At 40.0% G+C, this 16,294-nt stretch overlaps 1 long non-coding RNA gene across 3 annotated transcripts in view; it reads left to right on the top strand.

Moving 5' to 3' along the window:
- Window positions 1–16,294, top strand: part of LOC144616411 (uncharacterized) — a 65,093-nt gene that overhangs the window by 12,650 nt on the left and 36,149 nt on the right. For all 3 annotated transcript variants that reach the window (XR_013555733.2, XR_013555732.2, XR_013555731.2), the window contains one exon: window positions 5,500–5,586. This is a non-coding gene — a long non-coding RNA (uncharacterized LOC144616411). The remainder of the gene's footprint in view (window positions 1–5,499; window positions 5,587–16,294) is intronic.

The raw sequence follows: 16,294 nt of genomic DNA, 5'->3' as shown, positions 1-16,294 counted from the left end.
TAGAAATTCCTCTATCTTCTGTTAGCTGGTCGTGCTGTATCTTTCTGAGCTTTTTTTTTCCTGTTCATTTTCATGCTCACACACAGATACGTACATGAGTTTTACAAGTACCGTGAATGAAATTATTCTGTATAGTCTTTGTATTCTATTTTGTGGCTTCTTTTTAAAACTTTGTATCTTGAAGAATTCCCCTAAGAGTACAAATAGAAAAACCTCATTTTTTTTTTTTTAAAGAGAGAGAGAGAGAGCAAGGGAGTGTGTGGAGGGGGAGAGAGAGAGAATCTTACGCAGGCTCTGTGCTCAGTGCAGAGCCCCACATAGGGCTAGATCCAAGGACCCCGGGATCATGACCTGAGCCAAAATCAAGAGTAGATGCTCAACCAACTGAGCCACCCAGGCGGCCCAAGAAAAAACCTCATTCTTCTTAGCCACCACATCACGTTTCAGAGTTCATATAGAACTTTTAAAATGTATTTAGTAATTCTTCCTACGGATGAATATGTAAGCTGTGTTAAATTTTTCTCTATGATATTATTAATACTCATATATACATTTGTCCAGGTGTGTAGGTATTTCTGCAGGATGGATTGTCAAAGTAATATTGTTTCATCAAAGGTTATGATTTGTTATCAGAATCTATAGCATATTGATGATGTTGCTGAATTGACCTATAAAAATGTGATTGTTTTATAGTCAGGTGAGCAGTGATGAAAATGCCTGGTTCCCCATTTCCTTGTGAAAACTGCATAATATCGGTTGTTCGGTGTTTTGTAATTTGATGGGAAATAACTAGTAAGATCAGTGTTGTTTCACATTTTTTATCATTTTTTTTTCTTTTGTTCATTCTTACTCTTTTACCTAATTATATCAGACTTTTTTATTTTTGATTTGAAGGAGCTTTATACTCTTTACATATTATAGCAATTTACCCCCTTTCTGTTTAAGTTTATTTATTTTTAGATGTATATAGAGAGAGCACATGTATGCAGTTGGGAGAAGGGCAGAGAGAGAATCCCAAGCAGACTCTGTACTGTGAGCGCAGAGCCTGATAACAGGGCTCGAACTCGCGAACCCGTGAGATCATGGCCTGAGCTGAAATCAAGCATGGGGTGGTTAACTCACTGAGCCACCCAGGTGCCCCACCTCCTTACTGTTATATGTTGCAGATATTTTCTTCCAGTCTGTCACCTCTTTTAACTTAGTTTGTGGCCTTTTGTTGTGCATAAAAGTTTAGTTTCTGTCTGTTGTTTTCCTTATGGCTTCTGGGTCTTCTGTCTTATTTAGGAATGACTTTGCTCCCTTAAAATTACGTATATATTTTTTTCGTGTTTGTTATATTTTTAAAAATGTTGTGATTATTAATTCAATTGGAACTTATTTTGAAAGGTAGTGTGAGGCAGGGGAGGGACAGAGAGAGAGGGAGACAGAGAATCCCAAGCAGGCTCCACGGTGTCACTGCAAAGCCCGATGTGGGGCTTGATCTCATGAACCTTTGAGATCATGACCTGAGCTGACGTCAAGAGTCAGATGCTCAACTGACTGCACCACCCAGGCACCCCTATTTTTTTAATTAGTATAACTTTGTGATGTATTTTGATAGCTGGTAAGGATATTTGTTCTTTTGTTTTAAAAAGTCAATTTTCTTAGTCATTTATTCTTCCAAATGAAATTTGGGAACAACCTTTTAATTCCAGAAACATTTTCTGTCTACATATTTGATGGGATTATGTAAAGTTATACAAATTGAAAATCAATTTGTGTAAAATTGACATTTTTTATAATATTGACTTTACCCTTCAGGAACATCACAGGTCTCTGTTTTCAGGTCTCCTTTACATCTTTAGGTATAGAGTTAGAGATGTCTTCATTATATGTTGTGCAAATTATTCCGAGACAATCTATTGTTTTATCTTTCTCCGATTGTTTTATTTTCTATTTCTTTTTTTACTGAGGTATAACATATTAGTTTCATGTGTACAACATGATGATTCAATATTTGTATACACTACAAAATGATCACCATAATAAGTCTAGTTACCATCTGTCACCATACACAGTAATGAAATTTTTTGTGTGTGTGATGAGGCCGTTTAAGATTTAGTCTCTTAACGCGTTATTAACTATAGCTAGCTAGCATGCTGTACATTATAGTCCCTGTTGTTTGTAAATGGGTTACTATAGGATCGAAGGCCAGAAATAGTAGGTGATTTGCTTAAATTTAACTGGTTAGTAACAGAAAAAAGATCAGAAACCAAGACTTCTGATTGGTCCCACTCCCCAAAAATTCAGCTTCTTCCTACAGTCTCACTCTTGTCGCTGCCTCTCTCTCTTAAAGGTGACTTCAAGTTGAATAATGAATCTGAGTGAAAGAAATATAATTCCGTAAGTCTGAATCACAAGAAATTGGAAGAATAGACTCTTATAAGGTTAAAATTTCTCAAATTTAATTCATGTTCAAAGTGAGTAATATGTATGTTGATAGAATTTCAGGAGATTTATTTTTTTAATGTTTATTTATTATTCATTTTTGAGAGAGAGAAAGAGCTAGTGGGAGGGGCAGAGAGAGAGAGAATCCCAAGCAGGCTCTGCACTGTCCCCACACAGCCTGACGTGGGGCTCGAACCCACAAACTGTCAGATTGTGACCTGAGCTGAAATCAAGAGTCAACCGAAAGGTCAACTGCCCCTGAGAAGATTTATTTTTAACCTAATGTTTCTTTAAAGGCTTCCCATAAGTGGGGCGCCTGGGTGGCTCCGTTGGTTAAGCATCCGACTTCAGCTCAGGTCGTGATCTTGTGGTTTGTGGGTTCGAGCCCCGCATCGGGCTCTCTGCTGAAGGCACAGAGCTTGGAGCCTGCTTCGGATTCTGTGCCTCCCTCTTCCTCTACCCCTCCCTCACTCACAGTCTGTCTGTCTCTCAAAAATAAATAAATATTAAAAAATTTTTTTGCAGTTTTGTATATCCTGTTTATTTTAAAATTAGATATACGATATTCATACTTACATATTAGCTTATTATCCACACTGATGTCTTTTTTTTTTTGTAATTTACATCCAAATTAGTTAGCATATAATGAAACAATGATTTCAGGAGTAGATTCCTTAGTGCCCCTTACCCATTTAGCCCATCCCCCCTCCCACAACCCCTCCAGTAACCCTCAGTTTGTTCTCCATATTTATGAGTCTCTTCTGTTTTGTCCCCCTCCCCGTTTTTGTATTATTTTTGTTTCCCTTCCCTTATGTTCATCTGTTTTGTCTCTTATTTTTTTTTTTAACGTTTATTTATTTTTGAGACAGGGAGAGACAGAGCATGAACGGGGGAGGGGCAGAGAGGGAGGGAGACACAGAATCTGAAACAGGCTCCAGGCTCTGAGCTGTCAGCCCAGAGCCCGACGCGGGGCTCGAACTTATGGACCATGAGATCATGACCTGATCCGAAGTCGGATGCTTAACCGACTGAGCCACCCAGGCACCCCTGTTTTGTCTCTTAAAGTTCTCATATGAGTGAAGGTCCTCATATGATTTTTGTCTTTCTCTGAGTGACTAATTTCACTTAGCATAATACCCTCCAGTTCCATCCATGTAGTTGCAAATGGCAAGATTTCATTCTTTTTGATTGCCAAGTAATACTCCAGTGTGTGTGTGTGTGTGTGTGTGTGTGTGTGTGTGTGTATACACCACATCTTCTTTATCCATTTATCCATTGATGGACATTTGGGCTCTTTCCATACTTTGGCTATTGTTGATAGTGCTGCTATAAACATGGGGGTGCATGTGTCCCTTCCAAACAGCATACCTGTATCTCGTGGGTAAATGCCTAGTAGTGCATTTGCTGGGTCATAGGGTAATTCTATTTTTAGTTTTTTGAGGAACCTCCATACTGTTTTCCAGAGTGGCTGCACCAGCTTGCATTCCCATTAAAAAAAAACTTTTTTAAGGCTTCCCATAAGTGAAACCTCAACAAATCTTTCTAAACACTAATTTCAGACTTCACCTACAAAATAAAGCTATATGACATCATTCCGTTCATAAAATTGAAAAGCATTATAATTATAATTAAGCTTAGCATTTGTCTTTTATTTAGTATGGTTGCAAAGCAGAGTTGTTTGATCACTGTCAACACTTGACAAACTGATGGTAGTTTTAGCAATTATCAGGGCACTGTAAATCCATCATCAAGTACTTTAATGTCAGGGGAAATCTGCAGATTTCAGTAAATATGATATCAGCATTGTTTATCAAAACTTAAAGTAAGGGCAGTAAGGGGTGCCTGGGTGGCTAAGTCGGTTGGGCGTCTGACTTCGGCTCAGGTCACGATCTCGTCATCCACGAGTTTGAGCCACGCGTCAGGCTCTGTACTGACAACTCAGAGACTGGAGCCTGCTTCAGACTGTGTCCCCCTCTGTCTCTGCCCCTCCCCACTCACGCTGTGTCTCTCTCTGTCTCTCAAAAAATGAATAAATGTTAAACAAAGTTAAAAAAAAAAGTAAGGTCAGTAACATGGATAGATTCTGGCTTAGTGATGTATCCTAACAATGTCAACAGGTGGCTAGTCAGGAGGGATGCCTGATGCATTGTGTCCCTCAATTATGCAGAGGTCTTTAGACACTTTCTTTCTTTTTTTTTTTTTAATTTTTTTTTTAACGTTTATTTATTTTTGAGACAGAGAGAGACACAGCATGAACGGGGGAGGGGCAGAGAGAGAGGGAAACACAGAATCGGAAGCAGGCTCCAGGCCCTGAGCCATCAGCCCAGAGCCCGACGCGGGGCTCGAACTTGTGGACCGCGAGATCGTGACCTGAGCCCAAGTCGGACGCTTAACCGACTGAGCCACCCAGGCGCCCCGACACTTTCTTTAAAGTAAGCAGATATTTATGCTAATTCCATATTGGAAAGAGAAGAACTCTGAAAGATCTAACTGCCTCTCTATCATTTTTCTCTATTTTTAAGTACAGTGCCTCAGGTAAGATGCCAGTGATGCCTGTTAGATCACATCAAACGTAAAAATTAAAAAAAAAAATGAAATGCATAGAATAGCCCATTTAAATGTTGATCCAGTCAAAAGTAGATTTAGTAGATGATAAAAACGTGGCTTGTTCTGAACCCCAAAAAGTTAGGAAAGGCACAGACTGAAAGGACCAAAGATGAGGGGAGCTGGGTTGCATAGAATGGAGGCCAGTCGAAGAAGTAAAGGTCGCAGCAGAAAATAGAGAGGACGTGGTTTGTCTTGCTTTCAGGAGGTATCTGAATTTCCAGCACTTGTGGAGATAGTCATCAAAATGCTTGAGAAAGTCTAGGTGCCGTATGGAAGCAGTACGTGAGGATGAGGAATCTGACATCCTTGTTTTCAGGGGTGGCTCCTACCTCAGTAATGAGCGAGTTATGAACCTTCCATGACACCCCTTGGGTGTTCAGAAGCCAGGTGGAGCCTCCCACAAGTGAATGGCAGAACGTGGATAAGCCTTGTATTTTAATAAAATCCTTATGTCACTGTTCACAGGAGTCGCACAGAACTTCTTAGATCCTACTGTTGAAGTCGGTGGCTCCTCTCTGGTGAAATGGATCCTGGGAAGATGTGGCACAGAAGGTAATCCAGTGCATTAACTATGATTCTTGTACTTTGTTTTGCTGCCCTTCGTCCAGTTCCTCTTGACAGAAAACATGTTTAAAACAATTTTTTTAAATTTATGTATTTCTTTTGAGAGAGAGCATGAGTGTGGTGGGGGCAAAGAGAGAGGGAGAGAATTCCAAGCAGGCTCCATGCTGACACAGCACAGAGCCCAACTTGGGGCTTGAACTCTTGGACTGTGAGACCATGACCCAAGCCCAAGTCAAGAGTAAGATGCTTAACTGACTGAACCATCCAGGTGCCCCCAATGCGTATTGTTTTAAAAAATGAAATGTTCTTATTTTAAAGATGAAAACATTTGGGGCGCCTGGGTGGCGCAGTCGGTTAAGCGTCCGACTTCAGCCAGGTCACGATCTCACGGTCCGTGAGTTCGAGCCCCGCGTCAGGCTCTGGGCTGATGGCTCGGAGCCTGGAGCCTGTTTCCGATTCTGTGTCTCCCTCTCTCTCTGCCCCTCCCCCGTTCATGCTCTGTCTCTCTCTGTCCCAAAAATAAATTAAAAACGTTGAAAAAAAAAAAAAATTAAAAAAAAAAAAAAAGATGAAAACATTTAAAATAATTACATGTAAGCTTCAGTATCTCTGTTTGTCCCTTGTTCTCGTGGCTGTGCACACGAACCCGTAAGCTCGGTCAGGTAAGCCTCCACTCTTTCAGGTAGCAACTACACCGTAAATGAGAATACTGGGGATCTGGTGCCCAGATGGGCTGGAAATGGCTGTCTCAGGATATCCATGTACCAGCTTTTTACTGGGGAATTGATGCTTTTTTTGGCTGACCCATATCTTCTATAGTAAAGAAGATTTGGAAGGGAGCTTTGCATCATGTAGCTTGCCTGGTTGGCAATTTTGGTGTTTTCTTAGCCAAGAAGCAAGGGGTTCATCAAACCAAGTTTGAACCTTCAGTTCCACTTGGAGAATCGTGGTGGTTGGTGTAAGAATCAGCAAAGTCTTAGAAGTTCTCTGTCATGCGAGGCAAATTATAATTTGGTGCATAACTGAAATGTGAGTATTTTTTGAGTTGTTTGGTATCCTGGGCACAGAGTTCCCGATCTTCCGTGGCCGGCATCATGTGTGTTTTTTGTGTTTGTGTTATAATTACACATGACATTTCATCTTCTTCTCACTAGGTGTGTTTAATCCTTTATTTGAATAGGTAAGCCAAGATACAAATCTAGTCTTGAGCCAGATAAATTCGGGTACACAAAAATTAAGTGATTATTGAGAAGGAAGCATTTCATTACCCTCTTACCGTGTTTTTATATCCAGTAGAACACCAGTATTGGAGATTACAAGGATCTCAAATATGATGGAAAGTACTAAAACCCTGAGTCTTCTTTAAATATTACCAGTGAATAGAAGTGGATATTCATTAATCAATTAACACATATTTATTGAATGCCTCTGAGTTTAAAGAGTTCGAGGTACTGCTGTGAGACTCTGTAGTGATCTCAACAGCACTTCCTAGAAACTCAAATGGGGGGGTGGCATTCGTATTCAGCCAGATTCAGGTGTAGTTACAGGGGGACCGTTCCTTAGAGAGAGTCAGATAACCTCTCCCAGCCTGCTCTTGACCATTGGCCCCACATAACTAAGACACTGACTTCCTATTACACTCACGGAAAATGGAATGGTGAGGTTCTCATGAACTTTTAAGTCAAAGTGCTGTTGTTGAAACTCTTGCAGTGTGACATAACAGTGTGTGGTCAACAACTAAAATAAAGAAGTAGTATTCTTTACTTCTGTGAATTTAAGAAAAAACTGTAAGTTAAGTATGAGCCTGTGTGGTGAGAACTGCCTTGTCCTCTATCTGCCCTGTGGTCTTTTAATTCTTTTATGCCCTTTCCAGACCCAGTATTGCCCTGGTTAAATCGGCCTAGGGTAACATCCTGTGTTGAGTTTTTTTCCAGGGCACAATTCTCTGTATTAAGAGTCAGCAACAGGGTCACCTTGGTGGCTCAGTCGGTTAAGTGTCCAGCTCTTGGTGTTTGGCCTCAGGTCATGATCTCAGTTTGTGGGCTTGAGCCCCATGTCAGGCTCTGCACTGACAGTGTGGAGCCTGCTTGGGATTCTCTCTCTCTCTCCCTCTCTCTCTCTCTGCCCCTTTCCTTCTGGCTTTCTCTGTCTCTCTCTCAAAATAAATAAATTTTTAAAAAATTAAAAAAAAAGAGTCAGCAACATTTTCATGGAAGGAGCCAGATACTTTAGATTTTACAGATCTATTAGTTTCCTAGGCTGCCATAATAAAATACCACAAAAAACTGAAATTTGTTTCTTTTGGTGGTTCATATCAACAGATATTTACTCTCTTAGAGTTTTGGAGGCTCTGAAAAAGAAATCATTCCATGTCTCCTTTCAAGCCTCTGATGGCTGCTGGCAATCCTTGGTGTTCCTGAACTAGTAGATGCCTCGTTTCAATCTCAGCCTCTATCTCCACATAAATTCCTTCCTTCTGTGTATCTGTGTACCTTCCTGTTTTTATAAGGACACTAGCCATTGAATCTAGGGCCTACCCTAACCCAACATGACCTCATCTTAATTTCATCTACAAAGACCCCTATTTCCAAATAAGTTCACATTCTGAGGTTCTGGGTGGATGTGAATTTTTGGGAGATATTATTCCACCATTCCAGAGGGCCATATGGTTACTGTTGGAATGACTCAACCCTGTTGTAGCATATAAGCAGCAATAAACAATACATCAATGAATCAGTGGGCTGTGTTCCAATAAAATTTTATTTATGGACACGGAAATGTGAATTATATGTGATTTTCACATGTCATGAAACATTGTTCTTCTTCTGATTTTTATCCAGTAATGTAAAAAACTATTCTTAGTTTGTGGATCATAGAAACAGTTAAGAGATGGGACAGGGAACAGCCAGATTTGACCCACGGGTCATAGTTGGCCAACATCTGATAGATAGTGTCGGTGGGCAGACAGAGGTAACTATCGGGTAATTTTCCTTCCTTCTGCTCATAAACCAAAGAGCCAAATTTGTGGAAAACCTGTTTGTGATTTGCATCAAGCAATTTTTGTTAGATAGCTTCATGTTTCAGCAGAGGGAAAACCAGACTGATCCGTAATGATGCTTGTTTGGCAGCATCATTCCTGATACGCTTGCCAAAATTTTGGAGAGGATTTTGTTGTCAAGATTAAGAGGTGATGCAGGCTTAAATGAAGAACATGACCTGGAGTCCTTATGCTGAAGGATTAGAACATTTCCCTCATGGGCTCGTAGTATTCCCTGTGCCAAATGTTGGAGTATACTTTGGAGGTGATTTTAAATTAAAGGCATTTTATGACTCAATACTACATGGCATCCTTTGAGATGTTGTCAATCCCTAGATACCCATTCAAGGCCAGATATTAGATAATACTCTGCACATCTGCATTATCTTCTAATGCTAAGAGTTCCCAAGTCATCTAGAGGCAAAGTAAACCTGAACTTTCTGATTTATCGTGTGTATTCTTTTTCATCAGATGTATATGATACACTTTTTTAAACTCATTGTGAAAGACTGTGATTATATATATGCCTTTTCAAATTGCAAAACCGATGCATGATCTTTATAGGAAATTTGAATAATGCCAAAATGAGTAATATAAAGAGTGAAAGTTTCCTATAATCCCAATTCCCAGAGATAATTTCTGAGATCTTGGTATTTATTTTTCCAAAAATTTCCACCCCATGTAATTGCGAAAGCAAATGAAAAACTACACTGAACAGATATTTTCCATGTTTCAAGGAGATGGAGGGAAAAAGCTCATGAACGTAAAGAGCAAAACGTCTGACTAGGTATACAGATAGTCCCCAACTAACAACGATTCGACTTCTGACTTTTTGTCTTTATGATGGCACAAAAGTAGTATGCATTCAGTAGAAACTGTACTTTGGCAGGGCTCTTGGGTGGCTCAGTCGGGGAAGCATCTGACTTCGGCTCAGGTCATGATATCGCGGTTCATGACTTCGAGCCCCGTGTTGAGTATGTGGAACCTTACATAGAGGTTGCTGACAGCTCAGAGCCTGGAGCCTGCTTCTGATTCTGTTTCTCCCGCTCTCTCTACCCTCCCCCACTCACGCTCTCTGTCTCTCCCTCTCTCTCTTTCAAAAATAAATAAACATTAAAAAAAAAAGGTAGAAACTGTACTTTGAAGTTTGAATTTTTATCTTTTCTGAGGCTAACATTATTCATATATATATATATAACAATTATATTATATTATACCAGGCAGTGGCAACCAGCCACAGCTCCCAGGCAGCCATGCGATCATGAGGATAAACAACTGACACACTTATAACCACTCTGTACCAGTACAGACCTTCTGTTTTTTGCTCTCAGTACAGTATTCAATAGAATATATGCGATATTCAACAGCTGTTATAAAGCAGGCTTTGTGTTAGATGATTTTGCCCAACTGTAGGCTAATACAAGTGTTCTGAGCATGTTTAAGATAGGCTAGACTAAACTATGATGTTCAGTAGGTTAGGTGTATTAAATGCATTTTCTTTCTTTCTTCTTCTTCTTTTTTTTTTTTTTTAACAAAAGCCGGCTTCATGCCCAATGCAGAGCCCAATACGGGGCTTGAATGCATGACCCTGAAATCGAGACCTGAGATGAGGTCAAGAGTCTGACATTTAACTGACTGAGACATCCGGGTGCCCCTGAATTTTCAACTAAAGATATTTTCAGTTTACGATGGGCTTATCAGTGAGTAGAGGAAGATATGTAAATTGTGAGTAGAGGAAGATATGTAAATATCTAATTATGCATTGAACTCATAGTATGCTGATAACAGGGTATGAAAAAGTCATATTTCCTGATCTTAAGGTATATATCTTTTGTTTTTGTTTTCATTCCAATAAGCAGAGAACGACCCACCATAAGTAATGACATATATATATAAATCTTGTTATTCAGAAACTTGCTAGGCCTTGGGTTTGGCAATGAATCTATTCTCTCTGCTACAAAGAAATTCTAAACAGATATCCCTCCACCTTCTTCGAGGACATCAATATTTTAGTGAGGTTTTACATCAACACATTTTAGTAGAGGTTTTATCTACTGGGAATTGAGATATCTTGTGACCTTCAGTTTGATCTAGGTAGGAGTTGATTGCCAGGATCTGAAGTGGATTTCAGTAATAACTGGTGTGGTATATGTGCTTAGTAGCCCAGAACAGAATGGCCGAATTATCACCATTCTTCGATGACATGGAATCTTGTATACAAAAGTGGATAATCTTAACACTTACAATATGCCTGCAAGTTGCCAACATCCTCTATTACTAGTGTCTTAGGGAACAGTGTGGGCTTTGGAACCAGACAGACCTGGGCACGAGTCCTAAATTTACCCTCACAATGTGTGGAGCCATAAGTTACTTTAACTCTGAATTTTCTTATCTGCAAAACAGGAATAAATAGTACCCACTTTGTACAAGTGTCATAAAGATTAGTGTTAATGTGCGTGTGAAGCACCGAGCCGGTGTCTCACATTTAGAAGGAGCTCAGAAAATGTTATTTCTTTTTTATTGTTACTATTGGAGAGATCTTTAGATGATCCAATCCAACTCTCTTATTTAACAGGAAGAAGTTGGATTCAGAAGGTTTATTGCTCTTCGGTTCCTCGGATAGTTAGCGGCAGGCCAGGAAGGGTAATTTTGACACTCTGATTCTTCCCCCATCTTTTCATTCACTGAATTCATTCATTAATTTTTCATTCTTTATTCATCATTTATTATGCAGCCATTAAATTCCAGTTATTGTGCTGAAACCTGAGAATATAAAGGAGAATAAAATGCAGACTGTCTTGAGAAACTTACAGTCTAATGGAAAACAAATGCATACATAGATAAATTATTGTTCAGTTTGTTAGATGCTATAAGGAAGTTATTTTATACATATTTGTTAAAAATGATCTGAATAGTGGCCTGACTTAACTGTGGGGAAACATTAAGGCTTCATAAGGCAGCATGATATTTGAATGTAGCCCTGAAGCACGTATTGAAGATTTGAAAAGCAGCTAAGTGTGTGTATGTGTTTCAGTATGTGCTTGGGAGGGCAATGGTGGTTGGAGGCGGTGGAAAAAACAGCCTGTGCAGAAGTTATGATGGTGTTAAAGAGTGTGGCATATTCAGGGCAGCTTGGATAGTTCAATGTGGTTTGGGTAGTGGGAAGAGGTGAGACCAGAGGATGCCACACAAAAGTGTCTGTAAGGTAGCACCTCTTTTTCTACTGAAATGCAGTCATGCATTTTGTGGTAGCCAGAGTCCTAATGAAAGTTAAGTGTACATAAGGGCATAAATGAGTTTTTGTGATAAAACTCATTGGGATGTTTTGGGATAAAACGTGGTCCACCTTCAAATTAACAGGGCTACGATCGAACAAAGAAATTCTGTGTAATGGTTGACTTACAGATAGTAGGCACTGAATAAGTATTCGTTAAACATTTTTATACAGTGGTCCAGTTACTTTAAATTTACTTTTGATACAAAAATCTAGGACAATATAATAATTTACCCAATTCTGTTAAGTACAATAAAACTTTATTGACTTGTATTACAGTTCATATAATTATGTGCTTTATCTATTGTATTATGGTTATTAATTGACCTTTACAATCTGATTAATATAATTTGCTCATTTTTGTGGGATTTAATCCAGATAAAATTTCTTTTGATGGTTGCTAATTTGGCAAGGGGAATAGTCTGTACTGTCATAACTATTTAATTACATCACATTTCTATGTTTAGTTGAAGTTCTGTCTCTTGTGCTCAGCATTTTACAGCATTTATGTATACCTTATGTGAATGAATATTTCCTGTTTTGATTTTGTTAAGGTGATTTATAGAAGTTTTTGTATGTGTATAATTAAAAAATTCCACCATGTATGTTTTTTTTTAGTGCAATTTAAATTATATCATCTTTGGAAAAGCGCTTTTTTCAGTATATTTTTCTATGCCTCCTATCCTAACATAACCATATTTCTACATCCCTTCGTATTTTGTTGATTCAGTGATTTGTTACTTTTCTTCTCAGTTTTTCAGGAAGTTATCACTGTGACATTTATTGCACTAAATTTACTCAGCCTATCTTATAACTTTGTGATATAATTCTGAAGATGATCTGATTATAGAAACTTTAGCCTTGGTTTTGTTAAAAAGGATTTCTTTTAATGGGGCACCTGGGTGGCTCAGTCAGTTAAGTGTCCAATTTCGTCTGATGTCATGATCTCATGGTTTGTGAGATTGAGTCCTGCCTCAGGCTCTGCACTGACAGTGTGGAGCCTGCTTGGGACTCTCTCTCTCTCTCTCTCTCTCTCTCTCTCTCTCTGCCCCCCCCACCCCTCTCTCTGTGTCTCAAAATAAATAAACTTAAAAAAAATTAAGTTCTTAATTAGTAGGTTTATAAAAATTCAGGGATTTTTGGAACCACCCTTGGTACGTTTCCTATGTCTTTAAGCTCAACCATACTCGAGAAATACCCCAAGTCTGGGAATAATCACAACTGCTCTTGACTGCATGAAGCCAAGAACTTAGTCTGGCTGTGAAATTTTATCGTTAACTTCTTATCCCCATCACTGGGCCTTACCCCAAAAGAGGATGAAGGGAGCCGAATCTCCTCAGGGGTCTGTTCAAGAGGCAATTAACATTCCTACCTAACCATTCTCTTCTTGCTCCCTTCGTAGGCTCAATACTTAGACTCCCCCTCACCCTCGGTCTGGATTCTTTCAGTGAGTCCTAATTATATTCATGGCATTGGCTTTTAGGCTGAGGTAGCCTTTATGATCAATTTACGGGCTATTTTCAAAGAAACTTCCCAGTGTTTTACAGGGACTTTATTTACTTTCACAAGACCTCATCAATGTATTCATTATACAGAACCACATTGGTTGGCTTTCCTACTCTTTCCTTCACGCTGCCACCGCCATAGGAAATTACATTGCAGGCAGAGGCTTCACGCAGAGAAAAGATGTCTCCTTATTCCGTGGAAGCAATTTCTGTCCTATGTGTTACTTTGGCTGTCATAACGTTCTCAGGCATGAACTTCACTCTCTCGATTAATATTTATAGCCTGCTCTTTAGGTACCTGTAATGTCGGTGTCTGTGGGAGTGGGGAGCTCAGTACGTGGCAGGCGGGAGGGTTGATACGGTCTGTTAATACATAAAGACACCAGGGTTGTCCGAAGGTTCCACTGTCACAGAAAGCCCTGGGACTCATTCTGGCCACTCCAAGTAGCAGGTGGCATGACCCATTGGACTTGGGGCAGAGGACCCCAGCCCCTCGATGTTATTATCGCCGCTCCCTACTGGTTTGCTCTGTGACTTCAAGCAGTTCCTTGATGTTCGATACCTTTATTTCCCCACTCGTGATGTGGACTGAAAGACTGGCTCCGTGGAGCTTGTTGCAAACAGGACAAATGGCAGGTCTGGGAGGCTGCCTTCAAGACATTCTCCTGTTCTCAGGAAGGATAAAACTGGAGTTTTTTCTTCCCCCTGGAAAGAAGCTCCTTCCGGGAGTAGCTCACAGTTACAGGCACTGGAAAGGCCTGTCTGCGCCCTTCACTCTGCTGACGCTCAGATCCTGCCCAGCTCTGGCTTAACACAACCATATTGCAGGTCTCCAAGTAGATCATGATACAGGATCTGGGCAGGCTTGGAGAGCAAAGAAAAAAAAAATGCTGGAATGTCTATCTGGATTGAGAACTGCTCAGGAGCCATTTACGTAAACGTTTCTAATCTCTGTCATTAAGTTAGCAGGTGATTTTTGACAAACTACCTTATGCTTTGTATCAATTTTTGTGATTTATTAACTCATTATTGTTTATTCAATTAACACATGTTCTTGGAGAATCCACTATGTCTACGATATCATAAAATGCTATCCAAATTTTAGAGTTTAGGTCAAATGCTGCCTTCTCCATGAATGTTTTTTGAGACCTTCAGTTGCAGGTACTCTTTCTTTGCTCTGGTTTCCTACTTTTTAACGTTCTTATGTGATGGTAAATATTAATGTTCTTTGTGTACATGTTCTCTTCCTATACTATAATTCTTATTTATCATCGAATCCCTAACCTGTACATCCCTTTGTACTTTACAGATAACGCAATAAATATGTAATAGAAGATATAGAAAAATAGCAGTAGTATAAGACAGTATATGATACAATGTGGGCAGATGGGTGGTACAGATAATATCTGTTCAAAGAATTAGGAGAAAGTGACTTGATGAGGAGGCACAGCCCCTTGGAAGTCGCCAGGGTGGTAATGAGTGGAGGGGGAGCGAAGGCATTTCAAGTAGAGAAAAAGCATTAGCAAATGGCACACGTGGAAGAGAATATATCTTTGGGGAGCCGGGAGGAGATGATAGACAGTAAGTAACCACTAGAGGAGGGGACATTGCGAATGTCAAGCTAAGGCAATTAAATTCTTCTGAAAGCCAAGGCTAGCTGCTCAAAAATGCTTGAGCAAGTGAGTGACAAGATCAAAGAGATATCTCAGGAAGATTTCTCGGGAATGGTATGCAAGGTAGTGAGAGAGCCAGGCAGCGGGGCGAGAGAGAAGAATTAGTTACTCGTGCAAGCGAGTGTGAGCACCTTTGCCCCAGGTATGGAGGTGTGAGGCAGTGCGACCAGAGCAGAGGAAGGGACTCTAAAGATTACCAAATGCAAGGATCAATAGGAGGGTGTGGCTGAGTTGAGGAGTAGGAAAAGGGTGGAATGAAAACTGACTCCACGTTCCTGTGTTTGGACGACTCGGAAAATATTTATAATAATCAGAAAATCCATCTTGGAAGGAAAATAATGCATTCAGCTTTGGACATTTCTGCTTGAGAAATGCACTGGAATGGGCGGGTACAGAGGAGACAGCTGTTCAAGTTCAGGACTGGAGGTTAGGAAGAGGGTCCTAGGTAAGGAAGTTAATGCAGATAGAGTCCAGCGACTTGCTCTTGTTATAAGCTGGCAGGACAAAATCCTATTTGGTTTTGCCATCTGCCTTTGCCTTTTGTAAAGCGCCTGGCGCATAGTAGGCATTTTGTGAATCTTTTTTTTTTTTTTTTTTTTGCAAGCTACCTGGAATCATAAGCAGCCCTGTGCCACCTGTGTCTATGCTCAAGGTACAACGAAAGCACTTAAATGTGGAATTCACAAGCCCATAAAATACTTAGGTAACAGTCTTAGTCTTCTCCCTCTCCTGGGAAATATTTTATTAGTACAAGTTACCAAATTCAGTTTTATAACTTGTTTTAAATATAAAATATGTTGAAAGGCTCTAAGCCTGTTACAGGCAGGATGCCTCAGTTAATTGGTATTTTGTACTCGCTGAGCTCTCAGGACCCTTAAAATTCTCAGAAATCTATGTTTCTTGAAGTCAAGTAAAAAAAAAAAAAAAAAAAATAGAACTTAGCTAAACCTACCAATCATTGAAATATTGAGCGTGTGTTTTACACCACACACCCCTCCCGTTGGCCCCATGCTGCTCTGTAAAGTAATCCAGTACTGAAAATGATCACTGAGACTTGCGAACGGGACGTTTTGGTTCCACTTCTGCAGCTTTGTGGTCTGCTTCTCTCCTCCCAGCCTGGGAGTGCTGGAGCGATGCATCTTTCCACGGGTGCAGGGAAGAAGTCAGTTCTCAGAGGTGCTGGACCGATGCCTGGTTGCTCCTGGAG

This window comes from Panthera onca, chromosome B2, assembly GCF_046562875.1.
Source record: "Panthera onca isolate mPanOnc1 chromosome B2, mPanOnc1 haplotype 2, whole genome shotgun sequence".
NCBI classification, from domain to species: Eukaryota; Metazoa; Chordata; class Mammalia; order Carnivora; family Felidae; genus Panthera; species Panthera onca.
This window is presented reverse-complemented; position numbering and strand designations above follow the sequence as displayed.